This window comes from Mastigoproctus giganteus, chromosome 7 (assembly GCF_048544385.1).
Source record: "Mastigoproctus giganteus isolate SK-2022 chromosome 7, ASM4854438v1, whole genome shotgun sequence".
NCBI lineage: Eukaryota > Metazoa > Arthropoda > Arachnida > Uropygi > Thelyphonidae > Mastigoproctus > Mastigoproctus giganteus.
The window spans coordinates 109272809-109298318 of NC_143581.1; positions in this window are offsets into that span (position 1 = coordinate 109272809).

Consider the following 25510-nt stretch of genomic DNA (forward strand, 5'->3'; position numbering starts at 1 on the left):
GCTAACTAACCAATCCTTGGGTAGTTTATCACCATTCCTCATTCAAAAATGTCTTGAGAGCGTAGCTGGCTCCCCTAAAATGGTACGACGACTGAAATCTGGCGACCTGCTTGTTGAGACCACCAACTCAAAACACTCTGAGTCTCTACTCAGACTCACCTCATTTGGTGGAGTTCCAGTTAAGGTGTCCCCACATGCCACACTTAATTCATCCAAAGGTGTTATTTCTGAATGGGACCTAATGAATGTATCAGAAGAAGAAATTGTTCAGGAACTGCAGGATCAGAAAGTCACACAGGCAAAATGAATTATGATGAAAAAAGATGGCGAACTCCTTCCAACTCGGAGCATAATTTTGACATTCACTCACCTAATTTAATGTCATCCGTAAAAGCAGGGTATTTGCATTGTCGCATTCGCCCATATATCCCGAACCCAATAAGATGTTACAAGTGTCAGAAATTCGGACACTCACAAACAGTCTGTCGAGGAGACCCCGTATGTCCTAACTGTGGTTCAAAAGATCATTCCCAGGCTGACTGTAAAGCCCAGGCTCCACTCTGCCCCAATTGTAAAGGTAACCATCCAGTCTTTTCTAAAAATTGTGAACAATGGAAATATAAGAAAAAAATCCAGAAATATAAAATAGAAAAGAAAGTTTCATTCCCAGAAGCAAGAAAGCAAATACAACTAATGACACCTAGACGCACGTATGATGAAGCCTCTAAAAAGTTTCATTCAGTATCAGTGCAGACTGATACATCAATACCTCCAAATACCTCTATTTCAGAATGGGCTCGTTCCCTGCTCAGTTCTGTACCCCAACCTTCAAAGCAACAGATTTCTACTAGAGCTAACAATACACCAGTCACGATACCACCTTCTGCCGATGCAGATCCCGTAAGATCCGTCCAAGCAGATAACGCAGATTCTAATCGAAAACAGACATTTGACTCCTCCCTTATGGATACTAATGAAATTTCCAATCAAGATGATACCGAAACCATTCTGGAGATCCATCCAGAGGATGAAATAGACCAAAGACCTGTTTTCTCAAAAAGAGATAGGATTAAAATTGACCGTGCCAAACAGACTTCCAAACAGCAGTCAGATTCAGTTCCTTCATCTAAATTGAAACAATGAACAACGTTGTCCAATGGAATTGTAGAGGCTTTAGGAGCAACATTGATGACATATACGACATAATTAAGCAGCATAAACCAGTGGGCAGCTGCCTACAGGAGACATATCGGACTCCTCAGATATCTCCTTTGATAAAAAACTATACTCTTTTCAGACAAGATAGACCTATTGCAAATAATGCTCGTGGTGGAGTAGCCATACTCATAGATTCGCGAGTTCCATGCAGACGCATTTCTTTACAAACCTCTATAGAAGCCGTTGCTACCCGAATAGCAATTGGCATCACTCTGACTCTTGTTTCGATCTATCTACCACCCAATCATCCGTGTACTATTCACGAACTTGAAAATCTTATAATGCAGTTGCCAACCCCTTTCTGTTTATTGGGCGACTTCAATGGACACCATCCATTGTGGGGTTCTCCCAATGCAGATGGACGAGGGCAACTCATTGAAATGCTCATTAACAGACAAAACTTAACCATCCTAAATACTGGTTCACCAACTTATATCCATCTCCCAACAGGAACAGTGTCTGCAATAGATCTATCTATATGCTCTCCGATCCTCTTTCCTAATATTAAGTGGACAGCTCTAGATGATCCACTAAACAGTGACCACTACCCATTAATCTGTAAGATCCAAACATCACACTCTTCAACTGCAAAAAACCAAATAAAATGGAAATTTTCCAAATCAGATTGGGCCAAGTACACCTCTCATGTTTCATTTGATAAACAGATCGTCGAATCTTTCCCAATTGACACAGCCACTGATCATATCACCAAAGAAATTCTAGCAGCTGCATCTATTGCCATCCCACAATCACAATCAGACACCTACAGACCGATAAACTATTGGTGGAATGATGAATCTAAGAATGCCAAAAAAGAAAAAAACCGAGCGTGGAATATATTTCGAAAATACCCTACTACCAATAATCTTATAAATTATAAGAAACTAAGAGCCAAAGCCCGACACATCAGAAAGAAAGCTAAAAGAAACTCTTGCATCCGATTTGCAACTTCAGTAAATAAAAATACTGATATAAGAATAATATGGAAAAAAATAAGACAGCTAAATGGCAAATTTCCTCCATTATCCTCGCCAATATTCAACTGGAATGGACAGGAGCTCTCTACTCCTGTAGAAATTGCGAATACTCTAGAGACAGTATTCTCCCAGTTGTCTGCCTCGACCTCATATGATCCGCCATTTCAGAAGATCAAAGCTTCAGCCGAAAAAGCAAAACTTAACTTCAAATCCACTGCTTCTCTACCATACAATCAGACACTTACTATGATCGAACTTCAAAAAGCTATATATTCCTCAAAGAACAGTGCTGCTGGTCCCGACGGAGTATATTACATAATGCTTCAACACTTAGACAATAAATCATTATCCTTGCTGCTGACCTTTTACAACCGCATATTCATTGAACATTCATACCCCACTCGCTGGCAACACTCCTATGTACTGGCAATTCCCAAACCAGGGAAAGATCATTCTATTCCTCACAATTACAGACCCATCTCTCTTACCAGTTGCTTGAGTAAAACATTAGAAAAAATTATACACCGCCGATTAACATGGTATCTGGATTCAAAACATCTAATCTCTGATAACCAGTTTGGTTTCAGAAAAAATCGCTCATCCCTAGATCTTATGATTAAAGCTGAAACAAATATCAGGAATGCATTTATTCGAAATGAACATCTTGTCATGGTCTGCCTTGACATAGAGAAGGCCTTTGACACCACCTGGCGTTTTGGTATCTTAAAAGATCTCCATTCCCTTGAACTGAGAGGTAACTTACCATGCTACATACAAAACTTCCTTCAGTATAGATCTTTTCAAGTTCGCTATAGACAAGTCTTCTCACAAATCTATATACAAGAGGAAGGAGTCCCACGGGGCTCAGTTCTCAGTGCTACTTTATTTGCATTGAGAATAAATCATATTCCCAACACTGTGAATTCATATGTCTATGCTGATGATCTGACTGTTTCCTGCAGTTCGCTGAATATGAACTTCATTGGAAGGCAACTACAAATCTCACTAAACAATATTGAATTATGGATGACACAGAATGGTTACAGACTATCTCATCAAAAATCTAGTGCCATTCACTTTTGTAACAAACGAAGGATGCATCTTGACCCAGAGCTACACCTAACAAATCATCCTATCTCAGTTATGAGTAGCATTCGCCTCCTCGGTCTAATTTTTGATAGGAAACTTAATTTTTTAGAACATATCAAATATCTCCGGACAACCTGCCAGAAAAAAAATGAACATTCTCAGAGTTCTTTCTTCGACAACATGGGGTGCTGACCGTTACACCTTACTTCACCTGTATAGAACTCTAATTAGATCTCGTCTTGATTATGGAGCCCCGGTGTATGACTCTGCTAGGGAGAGTGTGCTAGTACGGCTTGCTCCTGTTCAACATTCTGCCCTCAGGATTGCTACAGGTGCTTATAGAACATCGCCAGTACAAAGTCTCTACGCCGAAGCCCATGAAGTTCCACTCTGCCTCAGAAGAAAGGTGTTACTTTTGAATTATGCCGCTAAAATTCAAAGCATGCCTACCCATCCAATTTGGCCTATACTTAGTGATCCACAGTTTAAAATGTTTTACAGAAATAAACCCAGAGCAGTCCAACCTACTGGCATCAGATTGCAGGCTCTATCTGAAAGCTGGAATGTGCACCTTGAAAAAGTCCTCCAAGATCCAAACACTTCAGTTCCCCCATGGTCCTGTGTTAATCCATCCTGTGACAATTACTTCCTGAACTGGGGAAAAGATTCTCTTGCAAATATTAACGTGCGACAACTTCATACTTCTCACACACAAAATTATCCGCATTTCATGAAAATATACGCAGATGGATCAAAGGCTGATAGTGGAGTAGGTGCTACAGCACTTTTTCCCTTCACCATCTCTGTATCTCTGCCTACTGAATGTAGCAGTTATACAGCTGAGTTATTCGCCATCAAGCTTGCCCTAGAAAATATTGTCCATCGCTCCATTAAAAAAAGTATAATATATACGGACTCGCAAAGTTCACTAGTAGCCCTACAAAACACCTCCTCACCAACCAATCCTTTAATAAAAACCATAAGAAGTAAGATGGTTCTTATTCAGGAACGCCAGCAAGTAGTCATCTTCTGCTGGATCCCAGGTCACACTGGGATCCCAGGAAACGAATGCGCAGACCATGCTGCAAAACATCCATCTAACCCATTATCTTCAGGCTTTTGCGTTCCATATGTTGATTACAGACCTGTGATACGAAGGACATGTAAGGAACAACGGACACTTCTATGGCAATCTCAAACGGATAATAAGCTATTGGAAATAAAATCAGAACCACAGTTATGGACCTCTAGTTTTCGTACTAACAGAAAGGAAGAAGTCATCTTAACCAGAGCACGAATCGGCCACAGCCAGTTTACTCACCTATTTCTCCTCACAGGAAATGATCCTCCACAGTGTTTTCAATGCAACTGTCAGCTAACAATGAAGCACATTCTTGTTGAATGCACTCTGTAAAAACATGCTCGGCAATGTTCATTCAGCTTCCTTCCAAATCTACAGTTACAGTTACAGTATTTGGTTTTTAGGAGCATTAGCAACTAAGGCCATATTGCTCCGGGAATATGCGGTGGTCATTCCCTGACCTTTCCGCATCCTCCGTATTTGGTGGTGACGGGCTCGAACCCCGGTCTAATCAAGAAGCGTGTGCTACGCACTGCTGCTCCTTCCCACCTGGCTACGGAGGCGCCTCTTCCAAATCTAAAAGAACCTCTAAAACTCTCTCATATCATAGGCAACGATGCTAATCCCTTGGAGTTATTCTGTTTTCTTAAACGAATAAAATTATATGATCGTCTCTGACTGTTTCCATAACAGTCACCATTGATTACTTTCATATCACTGATAGGCGCAATATGGTCTAAGCAGCCCTTGCGCCAAAAATAACAACAACAACAACAACAACAACACAGAAGCGTGTGTAGTATATTTGATATAAACTGTCTAAGTTGTGGACAACATTTTGACTAATCCTTTAATAATATGGAAAGACCAAATTGACTAGTGACAACATCAAGGATGCTGATGGGACCTTCGTGCGATCACCATCCGAACGCCTGCAACGGTGGAGTGAATTCTTCAAAGCTTTGTATAATCACGACCCACCTCAGGGACCGCCAGCAACAGCACTCTCGATTGACCCCCCTGAGGTCTCCATGGTCGATGTTGAGCCTACAGTAGAAGAAGTGAAAGCAGCCATACAATCCCTGAAGCATGGCAGGGCACCAGGAGTGGACCAAGTCACCACAGAAGCGATCAAAGCCGGGGGAGATGTACTGCTTCGCCGACTACACTCACTCCTCAAAACCATCTGGTGCACTGAACAAATTCCGTTAACATGGAGGAAAGCCATTATCGTACCGATCCACAAGAAAGGTGATAACCGGGACTGCAAGAACTACCGTGGCATCAGCCTCCTTTCCATCATTGGAAAGGTCTTTATGAAGATCATCCAGTCAAGACTGCAAAAACATCGCGAGCAAACCAGTCGAGAAGAACAGGCAGGATTTAGACCCGGGCGAGGATGCTGTGATCAAATCTTTGCCATTCGTCAGCTGATGGAGGAGAGGATCCGGTGTGGACAGCGAACCGTCATTGTTTTCATTGACTTTAAGTCTGCTTTCGACTGTGTCCACCGGCCTGCCTTATGGAAACTACTAGAGGTTGAACATGTACCTCGAAAAGTCATCACACTCCTCCAAACTGCATACAACGGTTTAACCAGCCAGGTGCGCATCCAGAACGATTTATCAGAGGAATTTACCATCCAAACTGGAGTCCGCCAAGGGGATGTAGCCTCCCCGTTGCTTTTCAACATCGTGGTTGACGCCATTATGAGGCAAGCATTCAGAAACAGACAGGGCATACAATATGACAAGGATCACTATGTGACTGACCTGATGTTTGCTGATGATAGTGCTATCCTTGCCTGTAACGACGCTGAAGCCACGGACATCCTCTACGACATTGCCCGCATTGCCCGGCCATACGGTTTGAAGATCAATGCTGGTAAAACAAAGGCCCTGACAACAGATGGGTCGCAAGCCACCATCTATCTCGAAGGCGTCCAGATCGAGCAAGTGCAGGACTTTAAATACCTTGGGTCGCTGGTCCAGGAGAAGAAAGTTGCATCCACCATGGAAATCCACAGCAGAATTGGACAGGCGGCCACTGCGTTCGCCTCGCTCAAATGGTGTCTGTGGAAGAGGACCAACATTTCCACAAAGACTAAAATCCGACTCTTCCGGACTTTGATCCTGCCCATTCTTCTTTACGGATCGGAAACATGGATTTGTCTCAAGTTAGATTTGAACAAACTTGAGGTATTCCAAATGCGATGCCTGCGGCAGATCTTGGGCATCTCTCTTCGTGACCGCATCACTAATGATACCATCCGCGCCAGATGCCAACAGCAACCAACCATTGCCGACCAAATCCAGAAGCGAAGGCTCAGATGGTTTGGCCACGTATGTAGAATGGGCACGAAGAGAATACCATCCACACTCCTTTGGAGACAACGACCCACCCAATGGAGCATCCAACGGACCGCGCCTAGGAAAACGTGGGCCAAGCAAGTGGAAGATGACTTGAAGAGCCGACGTCTCGACCTTAACCAGGCCAGGACTGAAGCCATGGATCGTAAGGTGTGGAAGAACATCACAGAGCAAGTCCGAAATCCTGCGGCACCTACAAGCAGCATACTGGTTGCGTGGCCAACCGCCTCCCCCAGCTGCCAGCTAAGGACCAAAGAAGAAGAAGAAGAAGTAGAAGGCAGGATCGCATAGTTTACCAGTCGAGCAGTGGAATGAATTACCAGTTAAGGTAGCAGAAGCGGAGAGTTTAATGAATTTCAAGGTGGAATCGGGTAGTAACTTCTAGCAAGGCTTTCCTTCCTTGCCAGAAGTGACTTTCAAGAAGAAACTTTTTTTTTTTAATGGAAAGCACAGAAAAAAAACTATTCTTTGCATCATTCTAATATTAATACTAAATATCAAATTTTATTGATATCTTAGAGAAAATGCCATTATCTTGAATGCGCCATGATCGAATATTTGAACTATAGTACATTATTTTTTATTAGACGATTCTCTGATTCGGTCAGTCGCGTACATCTTTCTCGCACCCAAGCGGATACGAACACTGGTGTTATATCAGTCCGCTGGACACTTTAAATCCATTGCATTCCTTCACGAAATGACCACCAGAAGGGAGCTTCTGGTGGTCATTTCGGGAGCTTTTGCTTTTTTTATGATGCTATCCAAGCATCATAAAAAAGCAAAATAACTCCTAATAACTAAAGAATCAAGGTTACTTTTACAACATATAACTATATTCATCGATTCGCCAAAATAATAAAAATCTCCAAGGAGTAGGATTGATGACGGTTGTTTAATTAACTTGGTTCAATTGATTAATTTAATTTTTTGTGTTGATTAAATAAATAAGTAAACTTACTACATTCATTACTTGTTTTTTTTATGCCACTCAAGGAAACAGCTACAGTATGAGTTGTATAATACTGTTACCTCCAATGTTGACCAAACAAAAAAACAAAATTTTCAGCCAAAATAAACCATCTTTAACGCTAGGTAAGCATCTCATAATTAATGTACTGGTACAGTATAATTTTCTATGCAAAGAAAAGGTACTCATCTTTAAACATTGAGATCCTCATGAATTTCCATAAAAAAAAAAAAATCTATAAAATAGGAATGCATTTTTATTTAACTTAACTGTCACGTTCCGAGATTTTGTCATTAAGTAAAATCTCTCTCTCTCTCTCATATTACATTTAATTTCATTTATTTCATTGTTTGTTTCATTTCATAAAATTTGTTTCATTGGGCTGCTGTTTGCTGAAAATTTGTCTTGATTAAAATATGCACACTCATCGACGAATAGTCACAAAAAGGAATGATTAACCCTGAAAAAGATAATTCATCGCTGAATAATAATAATTAAACAAATAAGAAATACACGCCGCTCTTTTTCTTCTTTACAATTATTCAAAATATTTTCGTTCACCGTCAATTAAATCACTAAACTTTCTTTTGACTTTTTTTATGCTGTTTCCTATCGACACCATTTATAGTCTCTCTCTTTCATTCGCACACACACACCGTACATTTTATTTTCTTTATACTTTCGTAACTGGTTACTTCATCCCCCTCCCCCCAACTCATAATCGTAATCGACTTTTTTCGGTGTAAATGTTTAAGAAAGCGCAGCAGTTTTTGTCACTATTGGAGAAAACTTTTTCAAATGATCTGGAGTTGCTTTTTTTGTGAAGATATCAACATTTCTGTGAGGCACTTTATTTCATTCCCCTCATTCCTTTTCTTTTGCTGCAGAAGACAATTTATAACTTGCAAAATTTAATGCATCAAAATACGATAATTACTCCTCATGGTGCGAGAACGAGGAAGTGCTTGAAAACGTGCAAATTTTTCAGTGACCAATTCAGCAGAATCAAATAAATTAAAATAGAAGTTTAGACGGTTTGTATTGTTGATTAACTTTTTAAATAATTAATCTGAGGACTGTTGATTAACGTTTTAAATAATTAATCTGAGTATTGTTGATTAATCTTTAGATATAAGAGGCCCATAAGTTGTACCTCCGGTAATAGTTAAAGAAATTTGTGCTAATATTAGCAACCTGCTGTAAAGGAAAGTTGCAATAACGTCACAGAAAGTGGTAATCAATGGACACTACTCTTCGTGGGATAAAGTTGTTAGTAGAGTTCCCCAGGGTTCAGTGTATGGCCCATTGTTGTTTTCTATATTTATCAATGATATAGATAAAGGTATATTAGGCTTAATGTCCAAGTTTGTAATAATAGTAATAATTCATGATTTATAAAAGTAAACAACGACTTTTATGTGCGAATCGAGAATATTTGATTTTTGCACATCCACATATTGTCCATTCAATCCTCCAGTTAGCGCATGGCAACAAACATAATGCCCAGTACTTCAGCAGCAATATACGGTACACGGATATCCTAAATGATATGAATGAAAAAATAAATAATAATTACCGTATATCTGCAGATCCGATTTTAATGGAATTTGCTGAAAATTTGGTAAATCGTTCTAACAGAACGAAATGTAAATTTAACGAGTAAAACTCCACTGGGAGTTGAGTTATTATATGCGGACGGATAAAAAATATAAAAATAATTAAAGAAAGATTAAATCACCTTTCTAAAAGACCAAATCTAAAATTTTATGTAAATTCATCTGTTAGGAGTACAGTTATTACATGCGGGCGAACGAACGGACAGCCAGACGGATGTGGTGAAGACAACAGGCGCTTTACGCATTATATGTTTAACTCGCCTAAAAATGACTCCCAAACCTTTAACTTCATTAATTTGTGTTGAAGTATTGATCAACGAGTATATAAAATCCTGACAAGTGTCCATTTTTGTGTAGATCAGCAGGCAGAATCACAGGGGAAGCAATATTAACAATAACTGCAAATTTAATTTGAACACCCCCAAAGTTCACCGTGGCTGAATTAATCAGTGTCAGGCGAGGCTGCTGTCCTCCCCTCCAGACCATAGAATATGATTGGCATTTATAAGAGTCCTGATATGTGTTTCTTTTGTCGATGCCTATCAGTAGGACATATTTGGGTTACGTTCTCCCTATAATGTCTTTAAATAGTTGCATTGTCCTGGTGGAATCTTACTTCACGATTATTATCAGTACAACCGAGGCTTGCTGTAAAGAAATATAAGCGAAAGTTAAGGAAGTAAATCTTTTTAGTAACATATTGCATCATAAATTTTGGTATGAGAGTAGCAATTGTTGAATGACAATTTTCATCCCATTTGTTTCCTAAGAATTTTCGTGAAACACGTTTGAACGAAACGATTTCCACATTGTTAGTTCGCCGAGAAGTCAATGGCAAATATTGGCACTCTCAAGCAGTGTAGAAGAAGGATGTGTATTCTCAATAAGCAACAATCCATCCTTTAACCATAATTGAAAAATCAATAAATAGTTTCCATTCTTCTCGTTTGTTTCTCCCATGTCTTCTATCAAGCCTTCCTCATCATTCTAACAACAAAGCTTTTTTCCTAATAAAAACCCTCATGGTTATCAATGATTACAATCACCGACCTTCGACATAGAGAAAACGACCAGTGTTCAACTCTCGTCAATGACGGAAATTTTTATAATCTACACTGGTGTTCAAAACTTAAGGACCAACACTTTTTCTAAAGGTTACAACCTCAAAATCACACGAGAGAGCCTGTGGCCTTTCAGTAGAAAGCTTGTGCACATCCAACAAAAAAAATTTAATCGTGATGAGAGGGCTCCCATAAACTGATAAAGGCAGAAGTTCAGCAGTTATGTGCAAATTCCTGAATGGTGAGCACAATTGTTACAGACGTTCGATTGGTTTCATACAGTGCTACAGACAACAAAATGGCCAGCAGACAACATCTGCAGTGCTACCGACAACGAAATGGCCGGTAGACAACATTTGGATGACTTTACCCAAGGTCGAATAATTGGGAAGCTTGAGGAACGTCGAAGCGCGATGAGTGTGGCTGCAGAGTTCGGTATCGCCCATAGCGTCGTCTCACGTGCATGGTCCGCCTTCAGAACGACAGGTACAGCTGCTCGAAGAACCAGTGGTGGCTGTTCACGAAAAACAACGCCCAGTGATGACCGCCAAATGCTCCTACGGCCAAGAGGAACGGACATCCATTACAAACCAGTTGCACAGGAGCACAGTACATCGCGGTTTACTGTGGCCAGGCGACTCCATAAAGGTGGACTGTTTGCCCGAGGGCCAGTACGCTGTGTCCCTTTAACATCTGCCCATCGGAGACACCGTTTACAGTGACGCATCGAACATAAAGACTGGACAGTAGCGGATGGGTAAGGTACTCTTTACTGATGAGAGTAGAGTCAATCTCAGCAGCGATTCTGGACGTCAGCTAATCTGGCGAGAGGTTGGCGCACGGTATCACTCCGAAAACATCACTGAAAGGGATCTATGGCGGTCGAGGTGTTCTCGTCTGGGGAGGCGTTATCTTGGATGGACGTACACAACTCCAGATACTGGAAGGTGGTACTGTGACCGGTGCACGCTACTGTACTGAGGTAATCCTTCCCATGTGCGTTGGTTCCGAGGTGTCATTGGCCCCCAGTTCATGTTTATGGATGATAACGCCACACCGCACTGCATCTATTGATATGCTTTTGGAAAGCGAAGACATTGTTCGTATCGATTGACCTGCCCATTCTACCGATCTAAATCCCATCGAATACATATGGGACGCTCTGGGGAGACGCCTAGCGGCACGTCCACATCCACCAGAAAATGTTCACCAGCTGAAGATGGCGCTGACAGAGGAATGGACGATGTTACCGCAAGAACTTATCAACAACATTGTTATTATTATGAACAGGCGGTGGAAAGCCTGCATCGACATTAGGGGTGCCCACATCTCCTACTTAGGACCACCTTTTCCCTTTGTTCCAACTTTGACAGTGATGCATCTGTATCATGGCAGCCAGTGCTATGTTGCCATTTTTGAATAAAGTCCCTCTCTACCGTTTTGTTTCCGTTGTTGTGTTGGTGTTGTTTCCTTCATCATTTCTGTACCTCACGACGTTCCTTTGTATGCTTTTCCTATATCCAAGCCACTCCTATGAGAAGCTACAGGTGAAAACCTGACTGGTCCTTAAGTTTTGCACACCAGTGTAGTTTCACAATGTAGCTGAATTAGTCGATGTCAAACAAAGGGTGCATGTTTTTCTCACAGAACTCGGGGTTTTCGTCCAGCAAACAGCAAACCAACTAAAGAATATATGCAGTTATAGACAATATATTGACTCCTCATAGCCTTAGTTTCTTTAGAGCTTTAAGACACATAGACACACATACACTGCCTGCTCATATAAAAATAATTCTGAAAGCTATTTTATGATGATTATTATTCACATTGAAACATTCGTATTTTTCTTGAGCAAATTCCAATATTTAAATCGGGATCCTAAAAAAATACATTCTTGGCTTTCGATATATTGAAATAACTGATAAAATCGTCCAATTTAGATTGACTAATTAAATGTGGCTCAGTAAATTGAGAAGTTATAAGCACTTCATGTTGTGATAAATGTAACGTCCATTTCATTTCTTAATGTGTATTCCTTGAATAGAGATATTTCTCTGATGTTTCGTGTTACTTTTTGTTCCACTTCTTCAGTGACTGAATTGCTGTCCTTCTTAATTAGATTTTTTCCGCTCAACATATCGATATTTGCCTGACACTATTATGCGTACCCCCAGGGGAACACAGTAGATTTTTTTACATTTTATTTTACTTTATCATAGTTTTTAGAGCCGCCGAAAACAATTCAGTAAAATTTAGTGCAGTGGGTTGTTCCGCTTATAGGAATCACTGGTTAATTGAATCAAAACTTGAAAAGCAGAACTCTTTATACGTTGAAGGGTGTACACCTCTTCTCTTATTAGAATCACAATTTCAGTTTATTGAATCATAAATTATATATTTACGCTTGATTTTTCGGTTTTTTAAATTTATCTCTCTTTTTTTAACTTTCATCTAATTTTATTGGACTGTACTCTTCAGTGATTTGATATATGCGTTTTTACCTCACTGTGTGTTGGTTGGTTTGCAACCAACGCATTAGCAACCAAGTACTGTAATTACTTGATAATTATGCCGCTTGTTGTCTCCAGGGCCGTGCAAATGGGGGATTCATTTAATGCGCCGAACAAGGGCCCCCGATCTAGGGGGCTCCAATCGAGGGAGCGATCAAAGTCTCAACATAAATAAACGAGACCCATTGACCCCTTTTGCATCTGGGCCCCCAAGTTCCATTTAATTTTAAAATATAATTTAAAATTATACACTGCAGCTCTAAATTTTAAATAACGCGCGGAATATACAAAAGTAAAATAAAAATGAAGCTGTATTGGTTCAGGTTCATAAAGAGCTCACCGATATGCACACAGATGCTAATCCGAGGCTTGCACTTTGTGACGTTTCCTGATGTCATATCCTGCGAAAGTTTTTCACTCGATCTCAAAATGTGTTTGTTCTCCGTGTAGAAAAATCCACATTTCAGGCTTGAACTGGAACATACCAGCCACATATGATGCCGTGGGTAGGTATAGCTGCCAGCAATGTATTAGAAACTTTCTTCGATAGACCTATCAACGCATGAACATGTTGTGGGCGTGGCTGATGTCCTAACTGAGTATCACAGAAATTGCGGTTGATGTGTGGTTGTAGTATGATGTCGCAACTTCGCATTAACTGCTAGTTGTGCTGACTACGTGAATGAAGTCAATCCAAGGTCGATGAATTGGCCATGGTTCTCTAATATAAATAAATAAATATATAATAATCTTTTTTTGTATATTTACTGTCCAGAGGTTAACAGCGATAATATAATATAATACTTATATCAATTTATTATCACTTTATCATATTAAATTTTGATAACACTGAGATTGTCCACAATAAATATTCTAGCATAAGTTGTTGATCATAAAGTTTACAGTCTGATGAATACTTGAAGCCATCATGAGTTGGCAACGAATATACAACAGTAACCGTCCAGATTAGCGAATAACCAAACAAAATTTTTGAATTTATGGGTTACCCGTGCATTTTTCTATAAATTTTGTGTCCTCTGGTCGGTTTGCACCGAAAGAGTTCCTCCTGTAATTGGCGGGATTCAATCCTAGGCTTTTTCCACATGGAGTGGGAGGACGGCGATTATAACTATTGTGCTACTCGTGAGGGCCATCTGGATTCACAGTCCGAGAAAATCACAGAGAGTGCAGTTCAGCATGTTGAAATTCTGTTAGACCCTCGATGGATATAATTAGACTGCAACCTGTTCTTGTGGTTCCGTTCCTCAGGTAACACAATTCATCACCGAAATTGTGGATGATGTACTTGGACAATTCCAAGTCATTAGCAAATGCTGTAGAACTGTTTATTAGTAACAGGTATTTTCTAGGAAATTTTCTTTTGGGTTGGTCCATTGTCCATACTTATGCAGCATATAATATTTACGGATAAATATTCGTTTTTATATATCTTCACTGCATTTTGGCTCTTTATCATAGAGAGTTGTTTGCCTATTTTGTGCAGACTATAGATTTTTTAAGCAGCATTTATATGTATGATCCGAAGCTACACTGAATTATGTGTAGTATCTGTATAGGAATTATTTCAGTTACTATAGATGGTTTAAATATTGCAGGTTCTTATATATCCAGAAAAATCATCATCATACTTTTGGTTGATTTAGGGCACTTCATTTTAAATAATTTATTGATCCGTTTGGTTTACTTTACTGATCTCGGTAATTTATTGATTAGGACAGAGATGTGAGAACATATCATGAGGTACCCATATACAACATCTTTGACATTTATAAAAACGATTAAGACGGTATTCAAAAGGGGGCTCTTCCTCATATTTTGTGGAATTCCTGCAATTATTTTTCTATTAGAGGTTTCGTTTCTGATGGAGATGCAGCGATCTACATCTTAGGAGAGATTATAGGAGTTTAAATGCATTTCTATCGATACTGAAGGAATTTAAGCACATTAATTAAATATTTTAATTTAAATATATATTTAATATATTTTCATTTCATTTCATTATTTTTGATTAATACCTTCATTTAGGTTGTTGAAGACCGACTGGGCATCGGCATATAGTTACAAATTGAGACTTAAGTGATCAAACTCTTTTAGAACTTGAAACCGAAGGGTTGAAAAGTTAGCCATTCGGTTTAGCAATTTTGTAGTGCAATTGGTCAGTTGGATGGGCTAATATTTACTCAGGCAAGATAGACAGAATTTTCAACAGATTTAAACCTGTTATAATTGGTTTGTAATTGCTTGGTAGTGTGGCATTAGCAAGGGAATTTTGGGATTACTGTTTCATCCGGAGGGAAATGTTTGGTTAGCCAATATAGTAATGAAAATATCAAGAAATTGGTAAATTATAGTAGCAGTAGTATAATATACCACATAGCGCAAGGAAGCCATAGACTTTTGCTGCACTGTAAAAAAAAAACAAATAGCAAAAAAACGAGTAGATAAAAATAAAATATTTGCTATCCCTTCACATACGTAACTATCCAGTTGACTTTTGAATTTATTCAAACTGTCAGCCTCAACTACCTGCGAAGGCAACTGTTCCAGTAATCAATCCTGGCTAAAAGAAAACTTCCTACAATCTAGTGTCAAAAGAAGTCGGGCACCTCCATGTTTCAAAATATTTTTATTGATACAGTTTTTAATATGTCGACCCACCTTTGGCCAAACGTTGAACTTCATTACTTGTTCCGTGTTATTAGGAGGAAGGTGGTAATTTGGTCCATTCTTTTGTTAACACAGCAGTCAATTTTAGCTACTGATTTGAGGCGTATCCGTATAGACTGAGCCGTGTTTCAGTATATCCTAAAAGCGTTCAGTGGAGTTTAGGTCGATTAAGATTTTGAAAGTCCATTTATTCACACAGAATCGCTACAAGCTGTGCAGTATCTAGCGCAGTTATACTAAAACATAATAGGGACCTACTCTGTGCTTCCACAAAGTAGGAAGAGTGGAATTGTCCAAAATATTAATGTACTGCATGGCATCCATTGTTCACAGAACGACGACCAATGGTCCAAGTACAACCCAAGGGAAATAGACGATAAGAGCACCTCAGCCAAACTTCATAGTTGGGGCGGCCCTCGCTAATAAGTAATATTCTCCAGGCATCATTCAGATCTGATTACTGCCATCAGATCGGTAAATCGTCTATCCTGATTTGTCAGTCCATAACACAGCATCTTAATGTTCCGGGAGCCAATACGGTGGGTTGTGCTCCAGGCAAATCGACAATGTCGATTGCGTGCTGATGTTTGCTCTGTGCGCTGCAGCTTTTCCGTAAAATCCGATGTCCTATGTATCGTCCTTGTACTAATCAGTTATATGGCCTCACTGATCTCCTGGTTGAGAGTATCACATGAGAACTGACGGGATTCAGAACACCCTCCGGGCTCTTTTCCTCGATTTCTGCGGGTCTACCTGAACGACTTCCAGCTGCATCAGTACCATGACAATTGTTTCGCATTTACATCAGTTAGCTAAAGTTTTGCAATTATCTGAAGTATGGCAGTTTTCCTACAATAGCGGTAACATATGACAGCTAATGTGGCATTCCCTGACCACTGAAAGTTCAATACTTCTAACCATACTGTATTTTGTTTATTTGCTTACTTCTAGCGGGAACATAGTTGCTTTATTCCTGGAACGTTCCATTGAGTTGATGGCACTAATTAAGCATTGACCAGTAGTGAAATTGAAGTTAGTAGATTTTGATTAAGGTGTGAATTATCTAGAGATTGGAAACCACCTAAATTTCAGAGTTCCATATTGCAACCATCGTAACAATCACAGGAATGTAACGGATCCTGATCTTACCGTGGCAAAGTTATGGCAAATTTATTAGGCAAAGTGCAACATATAATTATCATCCCAGTGATGAGTAGTAACTATTGTTAACACCAATATATCAGTGTTACGTTGCAGATACTACGGAGCCTACCACTTTCTCTCTGAATTCTAATAGTTTTTGTTCTGGCATCAGCAATCTTTGGACTGAAAGCGTATAAATTTATGAGTGGTGCCGTACCACGAAGCACTCCTCAAGGATATGTCAACAGGGATATATCAACAAGGATATGTCAACAGGACTCCTCAATCCTCAATTCGTAAGGATTATAGTAGCAACAGCGGCGCTGATAGTTTCATCGATTACTTCAGGTGCTTTAACACGTGGAAACTGGTCTTTGTTACTTCTTGCATCCATCTTTAAATTGTTTAAAGTTCAATTGAACTAACAATAGCTTCCCTGTAGATACCTGCATATCTACAGGGAAGTACATGGTTATCGGCACCGTATTGTAATATGGAGTAAACATTTCATTCTTTTTCTAACGTAAGAAAATATAATTTACTGTCCTTTTCAAATTTTCGCCAATAATCATGAAGGCGAATGACCACAATTGTCTTTGAGCTATTAACAAGGAAAATTCGGGTACTGTAGATGTACTATTGCACATTTGCACGTGTTTCAGTGAAGAATAATCTATTTATGCCAGTACATTAGATATCCAGTATTAAAAAGAATTTTATTATCGTTATTTTTAAGTATTTTTAAATTTATGATCTTTTGAATAGCTCTCGAATCTACGGTGGCTGAGTTAGTCGGTCTCAGGCGAGGACAGCATTGCTTTTTATTTTGGAAACTCGGGTTTTTCGCCCAGCAGACAGAAAATCGACCACAGAACACACGCAATTTACAGAGAGTAGAGAGTAACAAAAACTTCCCTGTGGATTCCTTTCTTTTCGAGAAAACGAAGTTTTACCTTAAAATTAAGAATTTATTTCTCGAAATTCAACTTGAGGCGTTCATTAAAGATCCTCGAGATCCTCGTGCTTTCTTTGATGTGGAAAGAGGAATGAAATATCCTTAGACTTCGAAAGCTATTAATGTTCGTTTTACTTTATTTTCTTTCTGAGTTTTTCTTATTTCCAAGTGGAAAAACTGACGATAAACATCGGGATCCATGGTAAGATAGCGGCTCAGAGAAAATCTCATGGACACTTCAGGTAATTAAAAATGAAAGAGGGCTGTTTCATTCGTAAACAGAAAATTGGCTCGCCGTAAAGTGTCAGAGTAATCCATTAATGGAATAACTCGGTGATCATTCAAATTGTAATCCACCCAGTCTTGGGTGACACTCAGGGTTGATGTACAACTGCCTAACCGAGACAACGTGACATTAATAGTTTCAAAGTTATTCTTCTTCTGTGTGCCAATTAAGTAAAGCAATATATCAACGTCGCGGCGTATAAGCGTGTACCTTCTCAAAAGGTTATGGACTGAAGGCTCTCTCACAAACACTGACACTAACAGTGCATCTATAATGGCTAATTTTATTACAAGATAGGTGGATATTCTGGCAACTCTGAAGAGACACACAAATAAAAGCCAGCCTTTTTCTACGCAGCGTCAATTGCATTTAAAGCTCGCATTCATATTTATTGAAAATATGATACGGGCGTTTAAAACAGGAATATTTTGCATTTATAATATATTTGAGAATCTTTAAGAATGGCATAGATAGTATAATATTTATGCAGTTCTTAAAGAAAAGGCGGACTGCAATTTCTCATATGTCATCAGAAGAGACGTGAGGGTTGGATCACTGCGATGTAGGTATTAAATAATGGTATTTTGACAAATGCGCGTTCGAAACTCATTCTCCAATTCTGTGCATATGACTTAACGTCAACGGACACTCTCAAAACTTTATTAGTGCTGTTCTTGATGAAATGCGCATTTATGAGTATCTCCTGTTAGCTACACCTTCTCCAAAGCCTATAATCTGTGTATCCATGTAACCAGTGTTCTGTTCTTATAATGGCATATGCTCTTGTCACAAGACGTTACGTACGAACCCTTAGCAATGCCTGTTAATTAAGAACGAAGTTCATGTTATTAAGTTATCTCCTTAAAGCCAAACGCTCACTTCCATTTATGTTAGATAGGAGAATGTGACAACACCCTGTGATTGCCTGAACACAATTAAGTGTGCTAATTAAAACGCAAGCGATTTGTCAAAAGCGTTATGCCTTCATTTGTGTTTGATATTAATTGAGCAACAGTGTTCGCATCAAATGACAAGATTAAAGTTAGATGAATGCCTTGTACCTCTTCTCCTTAGCTGCAAAAGCGTTTAATTTACAAAGAGATCTTTAATTTATGGAAACTTCATACCGCATAAACTCAGAATTGAAACAAATATTTAATACTTTTCTATCAGTGCATTGTTTAGAAAGTGTGCTTAACTAAATGTCATTTGAGATCTCTAAATGATTTTAGATACGCTAGCTTATAAAAAAAGCTAGATATCTTTATTGTCATAGAAGAGTGATCATAACAAAGTGAATTGTTTGAAGGAGTAGACTGATTTTTATAAAAAAATCATATAGCTCAAAAATCAATTTTTGTTTCTAATTCAGTGCTAATTAAATAATTAAAACTGGCTTTGGAACACGTTCACCTAAACTTTGAAGAGAAAATCTTCATACGGATTAAGTTTGGGGAGCCCTCTCTCACCACTCATGGCTGACATCTTTGTTTGGAAGAGAGAGATATTGCACATTAAGACCCGCGATATGGGCTGAGTATGCAGACGATAATTTTATTACATGGGAACACGTGAAGCCACAGTTAAAATAATACCATAAATATATCAACAACAAACGTGGAACTATTAAATTGAAAATGGAAAAAGAAGAGGATGGCAAACTGCCATTTTTAGATGCCTTAGTGCAGAGGGAACAAAATTCGATTATTACTCAGGTGTATAGCAAAATACATACGCTGGACGTTATGTTAATTTCATGTCGAATGATTTGATGAATACCTTACTTTTACTTTTTACTTTAGGGTTCTCCACTGCTTAGCCATAGCATTATAATCCCTTTGTCGATTGTGAACGGTCGTTCCAGGAACGGCCTTGCAAGACTACGTAAGTCGAGACCGTCCCCTCTTCCGTCTTCCCAGCAGAAAGCCATATACATTCATATAACGGAACTGTTCTTTAAGGATAAGATAGGTTTTCTCGGTTTCTGTCATTGACCAATCAAGGATCAATTACTATCTTATAGCGACTTCTCCTTTTTCTTACTTGCTTGCTTCCAGTAAGATGTCCAGGCAAGTGATCCGAATGTGACCAAGGGATCAATATAGTTTCCGGAACGTGAGGGTGACACGAGTAATCACAAACCTGTTAGTTTAACTTTTGTTCCAGGTAAAATAATGGAGTAACTGGTTAAAGAAGCATTGCAGGATCATTTAGATAAGACTGCAGCAATAATTCAGATACAACATAGGTTTGTCAAGGGGAAGTCTTGTCTGACGAATTTCGTTCGATACTGTTATGTGGTCACAAAGGAACTGGATGCAAAGAATAATTTGATATCATATACTTGGATTTCAGGAAAGCTTTTGATACTGTTGCACATAAAAGACTGCTGTACAAATGGGAGCAGTATGGCACTAAGAGCAAGTTGCTAGAAAGGATAAAAGTGCGGTTGAGTGCAAGAAGACAGAGAGTGGTAATCAGTGGACATAGCTCTTCGTGGACTAATGTTATTAGTGGAGTCCCCCAGGGTTCGGTTTTGAGCCCAATGTTGTTTTGTATATTTATCAGTGATATTGATAAAGATATATCTCAGGCTTAATGTCCACGTTTGCAGATGATACAAAGGTTGGCATGGTTGTTAATAACAGTAATGTCATTACTGTCACTAACAACCCTGCTACTGCAACAGGATCTAGAAAAGTTGGGCAGATGGGCTGAGAAGTGGCAACTGAAATTTAACATTGACAAATGCAAAGTACCACATGGGTAGCAGTATCTCCAGAAAAATGTATCAGCTGTGTGGTACTACACTGCTACATTCAAGGGTAGTGGAGGATGAAAAAGACAGGGGGATAATTGTGAAGTCAGATATGAAGTTTTTTTTCTGAGCAGTGGAGACAGGCTGCAAGATTAGATCATGGTGCTTTGTCAATGATATACAGGAATTTTTCTGGTAGGAAGAAGGAGGTGATTATTCCTTTGTATAAAGCAATGGTCAGACCACACCTTGAGTACTGCGTATAGGTTTGGAAGCCTCATTTTAGGAAGGCTGTAGAACGAGTACAGAGAATGGTAACAAAACTGGTGAGTAGACCAAAAGGGTGCTCCTATGAATAAAGGCTTAAGTTCTGCAAACTGTAGCGACTGTAGACTAGGGACCTGCGAGATGATTTGATTGAGGTGTATAAGGCCTTGAATGGATTGAGTAGTCTCGATGCTAATGGGATTCTTCCTCTTGCTCAGATTACTGACTTGAGTACAGAGAATGGTAACAAAACTGGTGAGTAGACCAAAAGGGTGCTCCTATGAATAAAGGCTTAAGTTCTGCAAACTGTAGCGACTGTAGACTAGGGACCTGCGAGATGATTTGATTGAGGTGTATAAGGCCTTGAATGGATTGAGTAGTCTCGATGCTAATGGGATTCTTCCTCTTGCTCAGATTACTGACTTGAGGGGACATATATTCAAACTGAGGAAAGACAATTATAGACTAGGTGTGCGGAAATTTGCCTTTAGCAAGCGGGTAGTCGATTGTTGGAGCAAACTTCCATCTGTCGTTGTGGACGTTGATAGCTTAAATGAATTCAAGGAAGAAGTGGACAAACTTTTGGAACGAATGGATGGGTGAAATGGGAAGTTTTTTTTTTTTTTTTTGGCTGATGCTGTATAAGCTTGGTTTCTTGCATTATTATGCCTCTGCTAACGTTTAATTCCAACAAAATCTGGAATGCCCATCAAAAGTCAAAATTATACTAAACTAATATTAAAATTCACACTTACATCACTTTGATGGAAATTTAAATTTTCTTGTTTTCGGCGTTTTGCGTGCGCTGTCGGCGCTCGTTCCTGGGGCATTACCGTTACTGTCTCTTTTTAGTATATATGCATAAGCGGCTGTTGTCTTCACCCATCTGTTTGTGTATCGTCCGCTTGTAAAAGAGGACTCCCAGCCCAGAGTCCAAATTTTCATGATATTTTATATTTAGTTCATATAGAAGGATTTATTGAGCTATCCTAAATTTCATTGAAATTGGACAGAGAGAGACTTAAAAAAAGATTATAGGGGAGGAGAGTAATAAATATTATGCAGCTGTAATTAAACTGAACGTGTAAGTTACTAGAACTTGCTTTTTTTTTTTAACGCTGTCATTAAACATTTTAACTCTGTTAACTTTGTATTATCATATTGCATCCGTATGATTAATCCTTAAGGCCATCTAACTATAGAGGCTATTTTATTAAATGCACTATAAAGTTAAAATCTTAGTAGTTAAGTGATAATGAGATAATATAATTAGGAAATGATGTTACGTAATGATTTTCCATGAATAGCCACTTATACCACGTGAGTTTTTAAAATGGTAGTTTATTTAACCTCATTAACTAAATATAATGTTTAAAATAAATAAATGCACAAGGCATAATACTTTAAGAGTTTGGTATCTATATAATATCGGTGTTTAGAATCACCATAGATAACGCTTAATAAACTACCAAGTAGTTGTTGTAGGCATCGTTTGCTCTTTCTCATATTGTGCTCTGCCTTCACGACGAGTTGCCATGATATTGCACTACTTCGAATAAGTAACTCTTCACTAAAAGAGAAGGCTATTGTTACTTATTCTCAGTTATTATATAGACCGATATTATATATTATATAGATACCAAACACCGATATTATATAGATACCAAACTCTTAAAGTATTATGCCTTGTGCATTTATTTATTTTAAACATTGACATCTACACCTCTTGGCATCTCTCATATTGTGTGATTAACTTCACAACTGGGTCGTCATGTCTGCAATACCAGGGTACCTGCCCACCCACTGACGATAGGCCGGATATAACGTTCTTCTTTCGTATAATCGCCTGACGAGGTTGTGCTGCTTCAAGGTCCTTCTAGATCGTAAGTTCTTAGATTAAGTTGTTTTTTTTTTTGCTGACCCTGCGAAAGTTTCCAGGGTGGGATTAGTGCCTGCGGGCACGACAATTGTTACTTTTTTTTTTTTTTCTCTACAAAATGAGTTTCTATATACGTGAGAGGACCTTGGAATTCACTCTGGATGCAGAGTATGAACCGAGACAAGTAATTGAGGGTTTAGCGAAAAGCGTAAATTTATCTAGATTACAGGGGTTCACCCTCCTACCCTTGAGGAAATACCAGGTAGTTTGTAAAGACTGCGTGACAAGAGACACATTGCTGAGGGGCTTCCCTTTTGAAAACCAAGTGATACACCCCCATTTGGTGGGTAGTATCAGGAAATATATCACCATAGAGCGTTACCCAATTGAAATGCCGAACACATATCTAAAAACTTCATTAGAAGCATATGGAAGAGTCTCGAGAATAGAAATGCACGCGTGGGAGGGCTTTCCAGAGCTGTATACGGGAAAAGTAACAGTGCAAATGGAAATGAGAAAACCAGTTCCAAACATCATCTATGTAATGGGAAATCGACTACTTCTGAATTACAGAGGGGTAGAGAAGAGGTGCTTAAAATGTGGCAGCCTGGATCATTTAGGCGCGAATTGTACAAATGGGCGTTGTTTCAATTGCAAAGAACTGGGGCATATCAGCAGTGACTGCCCCAAAGCATCCAACAAATGTGGGGAGACAAGCCACAAAGCGGGAAGCTGCTCAATTAGATCATATGCAGATGCCATCAGAGGAGGGGAAGAAAAAGTAGGCGAAGAAAATTCGGAAAAGGGAAATATGGTCATTTTAAGGCCACAGGGAGTCATAAAAAAGATACTGTCAGCTGAACCAGTGAATCCAATTACAGGAACAGGGGAAGAAAAAGGGGTTATAGACATAAGTCAAGATACCCCCACTTCAATGGAAATAGTGGAAATAGCAAGAGGTATGAAGAGGGGGGACAACAAAGACGAAGAAAGTCTAGAGGTAGAAGGAAAAAGAAAGAGGAAAAAGGGAAGGACACAATACAAGATCTGAATGAACTAAGTTCAGATGACTCCGAAACAGAAGGGACATTAGGCGAGGGTAGTGACAAATTACTGGGGGTGGAGCATTTAAAAAAATACGTGCCAGTAGGATCGGAAACATTAACTGTTAAATTAGAAGAATGGGAACAGCGGCTAGGAAAGCCGAGAATAGTGGTAGAGCATGCTCAAGGAGGTAAAGTAAACAACATCCAATTCATGTGGAGAGACATATTTTTTGGAAACTTAGCAGGACAGACGGTACTGGGAGTAGTGCAGCAGCTAAACAATTCCCGAATCTCATGGTTATTAGGACATAAGCAAGAGTTAGGCATAACCTTGTATGCTCTAAGCGTATCTCTGACACAATAGATCAGATTTCTACATGGTAATCATAGGTACTTGGAACATAAGGGGTTTTGCTCAAGGGCATGCTCAGCATCATGTATGGAGAAGCATGTTGTTACTAGGGGTAAAAATTTTATTCATCCAAGAAAGTCATTTTTTTAACAGTGTCCAAGTGCGAAAATTCCAGAACAGATACAAATGTCTCAGCTTCTGGAGTTTTGGCTCAAGCAATTCCAAGGGGGTAGGCATCATAGTCTTACCACCGGTCATAGGAAAATTTTGCAATCTTCAAAGGGACATAGAAGGGAGAATAGTCTGCATTGACTGGAGAATAGGGTCGCACACAATAAGACTGATGAATGTATATGCACCAAACACCGCTCCAGAGCGGAGGCGGATATTTAGTAGTTTACATCTTTTTTTGGTGGGGGCCCGATTGATTATACTAGGAGGAGACTGGAATTGCGTGTTAGACCCAGTTAAAGATAAGACAGGTACGGGGGATCCAACAACTGGCACAGAGGGCTCCTTGGAGCTCAACAGCTTGAGCTTAAAACACGACCTGATAGATATATGGAGAAAGAAATATCCCATAAGTCACGGAGCAACCTAGTCTAGGGGAACGGTAGGGACCCGCATTGACCGGTTCTATGTCCCAAGCAAGATAGCAGATAAAATAAATCGGGTAAGACATATTAACATTTCGGGACCCCGCGCAATAACAGATCACAAATTAGTTATAATGGACTTTCCACTAAGCCTAACTGTAGAACAGGGGAAGGGCCCCTGGAGGTTAAAACCGGTGCTCTTGCAAGGTGACCCGCAGGATATTAAAAGACTAACACAGCTTTTGAGAAATCCTAATCACTGGACTGAAGGGAGCTGGGTGCACTACAAAAATTCAATAAAAACAGCTTTTCAAAAATTAACAAGGGAAAAGCACCTGGAAAGCAAGAGAGAGCTAAGACACCTGTATGAAGTTCGGAGACTCCTAAAGTCTTGTCAGGATGATCTGGGGGAAAGGGAAATACAAAAAGAAATCCTGTCGCTATTAGAGAGGCAGGCAGAAAATGAAGCTATCCAGACGCGTATATGTTACAAGAAAGCTGATAAGTCGTCTGCTTTCTTCTTTAAGCAATTCAACAGATCACGCAGAGACAGCAGTTTAATCCATCAAATACAGGTAGGCCCACACCAATATCAGAACACTAGTGACATCATTAAGTGTTTTGCACATGCTTACAAAGAAATGTATAC